Genomic DNA, 11,208 nt, shown 5'->3' with positions numbered 1-11,208 from the left:
TCTCGAGGGTGAGGACGTGAATGCTCAAATTTTCCACTGTAGCTTGAACTCGTAGGACCATGGTATAAATGTCTTGGAGAGACACGGTGATTGTGGCTTGAGCTGCTTCGTGACCTTGCTGATTGACGGAACTTGTTGGATTCCTACTCGACAGAAATGACGCGCATTACAACTCGATTCGACATGGGATCACGCATACTAAGGCAACCAACAAAGGAAGGGATAAGATGACAAATCTATACTTGACTTGTGAATTCATGAAATGTCGTGAGCGACTTCTCGTGTTTGAATTCACGGTGTTTGACTTTGATCTTAGACTCGAGTGTTGACTTTGACGGAGTGACCCTCATATGATTGACCTTATTGACGGGATTGATGACACATGTTGATTCTGGACTCGAGGTTTGCTTATAGGCGTTAAGAAGGCTGTCGTAGTTTAGACTAAAATATGAGGCCCATTGAGACTCGTGTGTTGAGCCTCGAAACGTGTGACTCGAGGTGTCGAAAATGCTTAGATCCTAACTGAATTGGGGTATGGAGGTCCAAAATGACGGCGTGACGCCTTAGGACTTGACTTGAATTTGAAAATACCCAAAGTGTAAAGGAAGACGGGTTTATGACTTGACAGAGTTCCGACTAGGACATAGTCAGTTTGAACTTTGACTCTAACTTAGCCAAATTGAATTTACATATTTACATTTACATGGTTTGAAAAATATTTTTTTTATTTTTTCGGACTTTTTATTTTTCGTTTTTTTTTTTTGGACTTTTTTTTATTTATTTTTTTCGTTTTTTTCGTTGGACTCTTTTTTTTTTTTTTTACACGGGTTTTGAAATGGGTTTTTAGGCCCGAAGTTTGACTTGACATTTGGACAGAGTTTTGACTCATTTTGCGCTATTTTGAAAATGTTTACATTTTGAATATGATTTTATTTTACAAAAATCGTGGTTTTGTTTAGAAAAAAGGTGATCACATATGATACAAGCATTTATACAGGCATTATAACGGTATGCTGAGTGCATTTAGAAGGTTTTGGTTTTAAAGGGTGGGTTGCCATACCGAACAATCAAACCCGAGGTCTGTGGAGAGGCTCGTACCAAACAAGAGTAAGGCCGATTCCTAGTCCATTTCCTCGAGTAGTGAAAGCCCTTGATACAAACAAGAGTAAGTATCGCGGTATGGATGACGTCAATCGCTATCCATCCTTGGGCCCAAATAAGAATTAGGACCGTTTAGACGGGACGATTGGTCGAATTGGTTGGGTTGGGCCTAGGAAGGCCGAATAAACGATCTAGGAAGATCGAGTTATGAAAACCGACAATTGTCTTGTACAAACTATTCCCTAACCTTGTTCAAGTTTCACCCTTTTGGCTACACGTAAGTGTAATAATCCCCAGCGGAGTCGTTAAACTGTGGACATGGGCCACGGGGGCGCTTGGGAACAAGCGTTTGCATTTGTGGAGTCGCCACCAATTTATTGTGGAAAATTTGAAACCGTTCGAATACCTCGTGCCATGTCAAGACACAAAGTAGTGACATGAACACCAAGAACTCGTTACCCTTAGCATTCTATGTCTAGAATGACTCTCGTGGATGCCAATGAACACGGATGTTCACAGAGATCTGGAGTAAGGGGTGAGGGTACGTATTAGGAAGCTCTTTTGATCGAACACCTAATCCCGCCCGCCTAGATAGTGGCCTCTACTAATGATTAGGGAAATCGTCTATACTCGATATGTTGTCGGTTTATATGCATGCAATGCAACATCCATTAGATTAATCCTAGCATGTGAGAATTAACTAAGTCGGTGAACAAGTAATTAGCACACAAATTGGGGTCGAAGTGAATGTTAGATTAATTACATGTTAATGCCAAGTAAATAAATCATACATAATAAATACGAATACGAAATAAAGAAATAAACTACAATTGATAAACCTGAATTTACGTCATAAACATGGCCAAAAGAGTTTTAGAAATAAAATAAAAGAATAAATGAAAATTGGAAAATTGGAAAAAATAAGGAAATTGGAAATTGATTTAAATTAGGAAAACTGGAAAATAAAGAAATTTGAAGAAAAGGAAAATTTGGAAAATAAGGAAAATATGAAGAAAAGGAAAATATGGAAAATATGGAAATTTGGAAAACATGGAAAATATGGAAGTTATGGAAAATATGGAAATTATGGTGAATAAGGAAAATATGGAAATTATAGAAATTATGGAAAAATATGGAAATTTGGAAAATATGTCGAATTATGGTGATAATAAGAATAATGGTTAATTAAAATCCTAATTAGAAACCCTACGTCAAAACGAGAAGAGTTCAGAGGCAGAAACAACCTCGAAAAGTAGCAAAGATCTGCTGCGTCCTCTTCGGAAGAGGCGCAAAGACTTCCTGCGTCTGTTCTTGAGTTGGGTTCACCGTGAAAGTCGACTCGCGGTTTTTTAATGTTCGTTGGTTAATTTACATTGATTTATTGATTGGTAACTCGAGTAGAAGTGATTAATTGATTTACATGCATCTGGGATCGTCATGAAGTGAAAGAAAATAATTTAAAACGAATTATTATAAGTTAGATATTATTTACGATGTTGGAATTGATTTATTTACAAACTTGAAGTTAATGGTGGAAATAAAAGATTACGAATTGATGAAGAAAACAGATTTAAAACATGTATTAAAGACGAAATCAAGGGACTTGCTATGAACGAATCGAGTCTCTAAAATCCGAGTTTGAATTTGTGACGAAAACCCACAAATATTAATTATAAGGGATTTAAGTCGAAAATTATTGAAATGTATTCATAAAAACTAATTTGAAAATCATTAGGTGAAATAAGGGAAAGAACGAAGAAAGAAAAATAAAAGACGAAAGGAACAAAAACCCGAGGAAGAAGAAGAAGTGCATCAACTGAAAGCAGCCCCTGGAAGAGGCGCAGCAGATGTTGCGCCCTTTCCAGAAGGCGCATCAGTTGATGCGATTCTTCCCCACGTCAGATCTGTGTTACTTCCGTTAAAAGGGTTTTAAAAAAAGGTGATTTTAAAAGACGGCTTCGAGCATGCTTATGACATAAATTCTTACATTAATTATAATATAGAAAATAAATACATTAAATAAAATTGGGATTTTACACCCTCAGACTTACATGTTAGCGTCGCGAGATTTAACTAAATCGGTTTTTAGTGGTAACTCGACTCGGTCTATAATGCAAATATGAAAGTGCCCTTGAAAAAGGATTTAAAAGCAAATTGAATTGATTAGTCGATTATGGTGTAGTGGAGTTGGTCAAATTGGTCGGTCATGCAAAACGAGGCTGGTACTCGGAAGGATCCGAGCTTACGTGGTCAAAAGTTCAAGCACGTAGGCGCCAATAAGCAAGAGCGTGGTCTTAGAATGCAAAGGGAGAAGAGAAGGGCGGGACACTCGCGTGAGAAATATGTGAGACCGAAGGTCTCTATTTATACTAATCACGCGACGGAATTATGGTAAGACTAGGATACGGAAGGAAAGATCCGGAAATAACCGACTTAGGTTAAAACACGGAAACTTGGACAAAAATAAAGCCCTGGGAAAAGGCGCAGCAGGTGCTGCGTCCCTTGGAAGAGGCGCAGCCCTTGCTGCGTCCTTTCCTCAGCGAGTTCCTCATGCGCAAGAAAGCGCGTTTGACAGCCTGTCGTATTTTAGGCATAACATTCTTTACAAGACTCGGAATAAGGTGATTTCGGTGGCGTTGGAAATCTAAAAGAAAGATCTAGAACTTTTTGTGACATAGGCCTGACCCAAAAAAGTTGTTATCACCTCGTAAAATGGGCCTAAATGTCGGGGTGTCATTTTAACTAAATGAAATGCACATTTTGTAATGTAAACTTTAAGTTTAGCCTAATGAAGTGACATGAGACTCAAAATGAGATATAATCTCAACATTTTATGACATCCTAACCTTAGATAGACAAGCACATTGCCTTTGACTCGGGATTTGACGGTTATAGGAAATGAAGACGGTTTTTGACCCGGACTCCAAATGAACTCTAATTACTGCCAAAACGACCGTAATGACACCTAAATTACGACCATGAGGTAGACAAAAGTGTTTGAGTTACCTTTTATTAACCAATTTACGAAACGTCATAAAATCGCGACATATGCTAAACATGCGGCCCAATCATCACTGGGTGTTTGGCGGGAGGTGCAGAAACGAGGTGTCTACAATTATTATCTTCAAATTTCTTACTTGCTTGTTACTCTTATTTGAATTTCAATTTGTTGCTTGCAAACCAAACCAAACCACCCCCCCCCCCCCCTCCTCTTATTTACATATTTGTAATTAATTTCTTACAAGTGTTATAATTGCTCTTTTGAGTACACCATTGTAAAACCCCCTTTTCTTGGGTACGATCTCATTGCTTGCTACTTTACTAGTTTTATAGTTAGTATGTATTATGATATATAAATTGTTAATTTGACCATCTTTTATAGCGACATTTTAGGCGTGCCAAGGTGTTACACGAAAAGGGTAGTCGGTGTCTGAGGCTGGACATTGAGATCGGAGATTGCGTAATCGGAAGGCAAACACACGAGAGCTTGTGAGAGGTGATTGGGTAAAGAGTAAAGACTGAAGAACAGAGTATAGACGTGGGGTCGTGGCCTCGTGGGGATGTTGCCAGTTTCTTTGATATTCATTCATGTACAGTAATATATTTCTTGTATTGTAGGCTTTTAATTATTGTGCTGGTCACATGGTAAGAGACCGCCTTATACAACAATTTGTGAATAAAACATCTCTTGCCCAATGCCTACCTACAACAAAATCTGCTACTGTGAATGGACAGGTTTCTCGCATTAATTTCTAGGTGTGACTATGATAGAGTGACGTTCAAGGACGGATTTAGGGGGCGTCCGAGTTGGACAGGTTGCCGACCATGAAGTTTCGGAAATACCTAGGTTAAAGGCATTATTCAATCTAATGTTTTAGCACATTTGGTAAGAGGCGTTAGTCGGAGGTTTAGAATCCTGTAGTTGTACTAGGCTTTGTTTTTATAAGTTCGTTTGTGTGCATTTTTTGGGGCCTTAGACATAGTGCGCATTCCTATAGCCATATTTTATGGCCAAACAGTTTCCTTGTGTGTATTTTTTGGGCCTTAGACATGAGGCCTATAGCCATAGTTTATGGACAACAGTTTCCCTAGTCAAAAATTTGAGTTTACCATTGAACCCTTGATCTCCCTCTTAAAAGAGACACCCGTCACACAAATTGTTAAGTAAGACGATTTCTTAGCATAAGATCAGTCCATTAAATAAAAACCCAATTAAAAAAGAAAAAGAAAAAAAAACAAAGAAACAATCTTCAACCCACGATTATACTTGGCAGTTGGCTCTTCACCTCTCTGGCTCTCTCAACCTCTCTTCTTGTTTGCCCTTCTACACCATCATCCCAACCATCGATACCACCAAGAATGACAACCTCAAAACCCGGCCTCAGACACCCACTACCCTTTTCAAATAACGACGCACGCATATATTCATCTTAAGGCTGTAAATTTCTTAGTTAAAACATTCTGTTTTCAAACTAAAATTGATAGGCGTTATCTAAAAACATTACTTGTCAAAATATAGCAACACACATAAAGAAACAAAATAAAACTTGACAAAACAAAACTCGAGTTTTCTTCATAGTTATATGAAGTTTTTGTTTGGGCCAAATTATGCGCATAGGGCCAATGAGAAAATAGGTCCATCAGGACCTTCATGGTGAATTGGGTCAAGTAGTCTAATGGCCTTAAGGAGCCCGTGAGTTGGAGGCAGTCAGGTGGATTTTAGGGAGAATAGCAAGTCATGGGTTGTCAACGAGAAGAAGCCCAGCAAAGGCGGGAATTAGTCAAACTTGTCGCGCAAGTCTCCTAAACCCTATTAGGGTTTGGGTCCTATATATATATGGCGGAGAGAGAGAAGGATCATTCATACAGACAGATACAAACCCTACAGGTAGTGCTAGCTAGTAAATCGTGCCGCCATAATTGTACTCGTTCATCATATTAAAAGTTAGTGCAATCATTGGAAGGGTACCGTCCCTTCCCGCGGTCATTTCCCACATTGAGTTTTCCGCGTCACCAAACCTCTTGTGTTAATCTTGCTTTACGTTATTACTTGTTCATTCACCAACCATACAAATCACGTAACTCATATATAACGCATAAAACCACTTTGACCTGGTTTAACCTCATTCGGTAGAAAATTACCAAAACAGTTTGGCGCCCACCGTGGGGCATAGTGGTCGTCATCGTTTATTACTCAGTACAGAATGGACGGAAGCAAACATGCATCATCAACATCACCAGCCGGGTCAGGAAGTAATCTTCCACTATTACCGCCAAACCCTATCCAAAATCCAGTTTCAGCGGCTCAAACTCAGGCACCCGGACACGCATCAAGAGTCACACCCGTGGCTAAAGTCATTTTACCTCCCAAGACTCCTGTTGTAGGGACACACTTCAAGTCGGATAGGGGACCAGGAAGCGCGAGTCTCACCCCGCCGCCAAGTCCAACGGAAACTCTGCTTAACGGTATGGATAATTTGCAGAAAGTAATGGAAAGCATGCGAGAAGACCAAAGGCAGGCGGAAGCCCAAGCAACAAGGATAAATAGGGAGCTCTGGGTGCAGATAGACCTCTTGAAGCGACAAGCAAACACACCAGCAAGCGCGGAGGGTGAGAACCAGACCTCAGCAGTGGAGCCCATCCAGGGGGCACCAGGAAGTAGGAGCTAGCCGCGACAGGTTCCAGCTGAGTTGGTGACCAGATTGGACCTGACAGCGATATCGACAAGAGAAAGGATAGTCCCGCAGGGGCTAGGGTACCTTACACTAGATACCTGGCGACCTGCCAGCAACACAGAAGTAGCACCAGGTAATATCCCAACCAATGATTTCATTATAGCTAACCATACACCTGATCTAGGATCTACAGGCGACCCGCAGGTGAGCCGGTACCAGGAAACACTTGTGACATCAACCCCACTGGATAACGCACAAAATCAGAATCCTGGGGAATGCTGGCCTGGAAGCAGCGTCCAGGATCAGCAGATAGCTGATAGCCGCGGTAGAGATTCAGGCAGCTTAATGAACAAGCAATACCTGGAGCTAAGAGAGATTTTGAGTAGGGTCCCAGGGATACCACCTCCACTCGAGAAGGCAACGCCCGACAGCTATGCTGACTCACCATTCGTGGACGCAATATCGGTTGTCGCCATGCCAAAGGGATTCAACAACCCAAACATGACTCTCTTTCACAACAGACCCCTTTGATCACGTGAGCCAATACAAACAAAAAATGATGACAGTAACGGCCATTGGGCATGTAAAAAAAACCTGCATGTGTAAGGGGTTCGGATCTACATTGTCAGGGCCAGCACTACGATGGCTCGTAAGTCTACCCAGCAGGTCGATATCCACATTTGCCGATTTGGTAAATGGGTTCACCCAGTAGTTCGCTAGCATCCGGAAGCCTCAGAAGCACGCTGGTGACCTATACCGGATCGTTCAAGGCACCAACGAGGCAATTGGGGAATTCAACACCAGGTTCAATAATGATAAAGTAGCAGTACAGGAGTGTGATGTGTCAACAGCGGTAGAGGCATTCAGGAGGGGCTTACACCACGAGTCAGACTTATACAAGCAGTTGACTATTTACCCCTATCATAACTTTGAGGCAGTGTAGGAGAAGGCCGCGACAGCAATCATATTGGAAAAAGATATGCTCGCTAGAGCCAGCGTACCAAGCACGCCAAGCGTATCCAGTACGTCAAACATGGACAAATCGAGCATAAAGCAGACCACTGGGAAGAAGGAGGAGATATACAAACCATATGGTAGGGGAGTCAACAGATTTGACAATAGAGAGGAAAATCAGCAATTCCCTACGTTGGCAGAATACGGATTCACAACTGGCGTCGGAGGAATTCTGAAAGCACTCAGGGAAATGAGGGATGGAGTAAGGTGGCCTAGGCCACCAGTAGAGGGACAATCCTCGAGGAAAGATAGCAAGAAGAAATGCGAGTTCCATCGTGATATTGGACACACTACGAAGGATTGCTACACTTTACGCAGGGAGAATAAGCGCCTGTACGAGCAGGGAATGCTGAGTCATGCACTTATTACCATGTGGGGGCAAACAGCAAGATAAGGTGGGTTCCATAAAACATGCCAAGCCTTCCACACCGCCTACATGCACCAAAATAATAAACGTGATAACATGCGGCTCGGACCTAAGCGGACTGACGTATTCGGCGGCAAAGAGTATGCTACTGAAACCTGTTAGGTTTATTTACCTCTTATTAGACTCCTCTAATAATGAACTAATTAACTTCTTAATTATTTGTTCTTTAGATCTAGTGCATGCATAACAAAATAAAAGATTTATGAGGAAAAACAATGTTCCTTATATTGTTGGTTGGTTTGAAATATAGGGCACCAGTAAGGTCACCTTCTTTCACTTTTTCTTGAGCTTAATATGATGGATGATCCTCCTAAGACTCCAAGTATAGAAGCCACTCCTTATATTGCACCCAAGACTTACCCTTAAACTAGTATACTAATTAACTAGATTATTATACTAGTACCCTTAAAATGATTCTAATATTATTGCTATTACTACACTAGTAATCTTGTTGTGATATTAGAATGGATGAACAAATGCTTGTGTATCTAAAAACCTTGTTTTAGAGAGATGGAGAGAGTATGTGAAAGTTTGCATGTAGTAGAATATCAATGAATTAGTAGTATGAAAAATGAGAACAAAAGTCCTCATAAGAGGAGGTGAGGCCGGGTAGGAAGAGGCCAAAAGGGCATCTTTCCCTTTTTCTTTTTTGTCTTCACAATGCATTAGGTGTGTAAGACGTGTAAGAGTAGGTTTAAGGCTAGAAAGCAAATAACTATGATTATTTCTCATAAAATAAATCAACCTCACACCATTACTACTCCCTCCATTCGGTCCATACACATAAAATGGACCACCATTTTATTTTGTCAATTTGTCATTTGTCACACAATATGTCACATGCAGTATGTTACATGTTATTAATTAATTTAATGCATATTTATCACATAAATATCATTCTACAAATTAATTAAATTACATACAACAAATTGACTAGTGATACTTGATCATATAAATAAATGGGTCATATAATTATAATTCACAACATCTTATAATTATAATTAACCATTCATTCTTATTTCTATCGTTTCTCAAACAATAAGCAATTTTAGTAATAAAGCATTCTTATTACTAAAATAAATCTTATTTAATCCCATTACAATAAGATATCAATATTCTCTCTCACAAGTGAAATGTTCAATTTTAAGGAATTGATCACCTTGTATCGTCATACAATTAATCAATTTATCTATTAAGGGCATTGTCCTTTAGGTGTGACCTTAAGGGATCAACTGACCACCACCGTCATACGACAGCAATGTCAAACTCTAGTCAGCCAATCATTACCGATTAATGATGATCATTTGATTATATAATAAATCATCCCTCACGTATTCTTAGTATGAGATTTAATTATGATATTAAATCATGTGATCGCACTATTGTTGAGGACACATTTTCCAACAATCTCCCACTTGTCTGAGACAAGTGTGCGTCACCAATTCTCTTGTCCTATTACAATCTCCCACTCAATGCAAGGTGTCTTGCAGGTTGTACCTACATTTGATCATATCTTGAGTGGTTTCCTCGATCTGGAGAGTAACTGTCTGACCGGAATTATCTACCATAGATACCTTCCGAGCGTGGCATGCATTTCCAGTTAACTACTCCTCGAGTGGCCTTGGGATTTCAATTAACCCTGACAAGGGGGTGGACAATTCTTATCACACTATTCCCTTTGTTCAGCCACAGTTCATCATAACCCAAAATATACCCATTTGACCTCATTTACGACAGCCGTAGAATATAAATCAAAGCTAATCAAAAATTTGTGTCAACTTGGGCAAATAGTCTCTAGTCAAAAGAGTTAACTCATAAGAATACTATAGTAGCTCTTGCCACGACCAGACTTTATGAATTACCAGAACTCTATAAGCGGTCACTGCCCGACAGAGTGTCCCATACAGTCTGTCTCTGTGATCGACTAGTCATCCCATATGACTCTATGGCACTTTAACTTGCCATCAATCGCATCACACTCTAGTCACTTTGAGACGTCACCTCATATAAGTAACTAGGGGAGAATACCATGTCAATCCAGTTCACTTTAATGGGGTTCAATTTGTTCTCAACAACTCATTTGGATTTAACAAAGTAATGGGTGATTTTAACAAAACTCAAACGATAAATGCGATTATCATATATGAATAGTCAATACACTATTACTACTTCATATCTTATCATCTTTAGTGTACCATTAACACTAGTTAAAATGCAATAAAAGCTTGGTAAGTGGATATACCCTATATCAATATGTTCCAACTTTATCAATTGCTATTTCCTTCTTTTCAATGTTATATCTTATAACATGAATTTATCTAAGTATGTGTCTAGTCCTCTTACCAGACTTGGATTCTTTAACTTGAAAGATGCTCCCACTGTTATCAGATAACTTGTGGTAAAGTCATTTTTAGAGGGATTCACCCTTAATCCCTACGTTGAACATTTTATCACATTTACTTAGATTCCTTTTGTAGAATTTTCAATGCACGAAACTAAAACACTTTTCTAGTTTCTAACTCCTTAGTCGTTGAAATTGGCCTAGGATTTCGACAAATCCTTATCGGTTTGTAAACTAAAGCTTGTGCAACCCTTCAACACATGACTTAGTTCATCATCCAAACATATGAACAAATCTTCAATTGTTCTTTAAGGCTTTCACAAGACCATCTAATGAATTAACTTGTTAATGACTTATTATGCTCCTAGAATATGGTTTATCACAGCATGTGCGTCCGTTGGCATACATGATCATTCTAATGGCGGAATTATTAGAATCGATTTCATGTAATCAACAACGTAATAGGTTCAGTGAACGACTATGACTCCATCATAGTAATTCCACTTTCATCATCATGAATAACCCATTCAAACTTGTTGATGTTACAACAAATACGAAAGATCTTATCCTCAAAAGACCCTCAACACTATGCCAATATTCTCTCTCATAGATTCAAAATCTAGAATATTTTGCATACCTTTCCAAGTCTC

The sequence above is a fragment of the Silene latifolia genome, chromosome 6 (genome assembly GCF_048544455.1).
Source record: "Silene latifolia isolate original U9 population chromosome 6, ASM4854445v1, whole genome shotgun sequence".
Lineage (NCBI taxonomy): Eukaryota > Viridiplantae > Streptophyta > Magnoliopsida > Caryophyllales > Caryophyllaceae > Silene > Silene latifolia.
Note: the sequence above shows the minus strand (reverse complement) of the source record.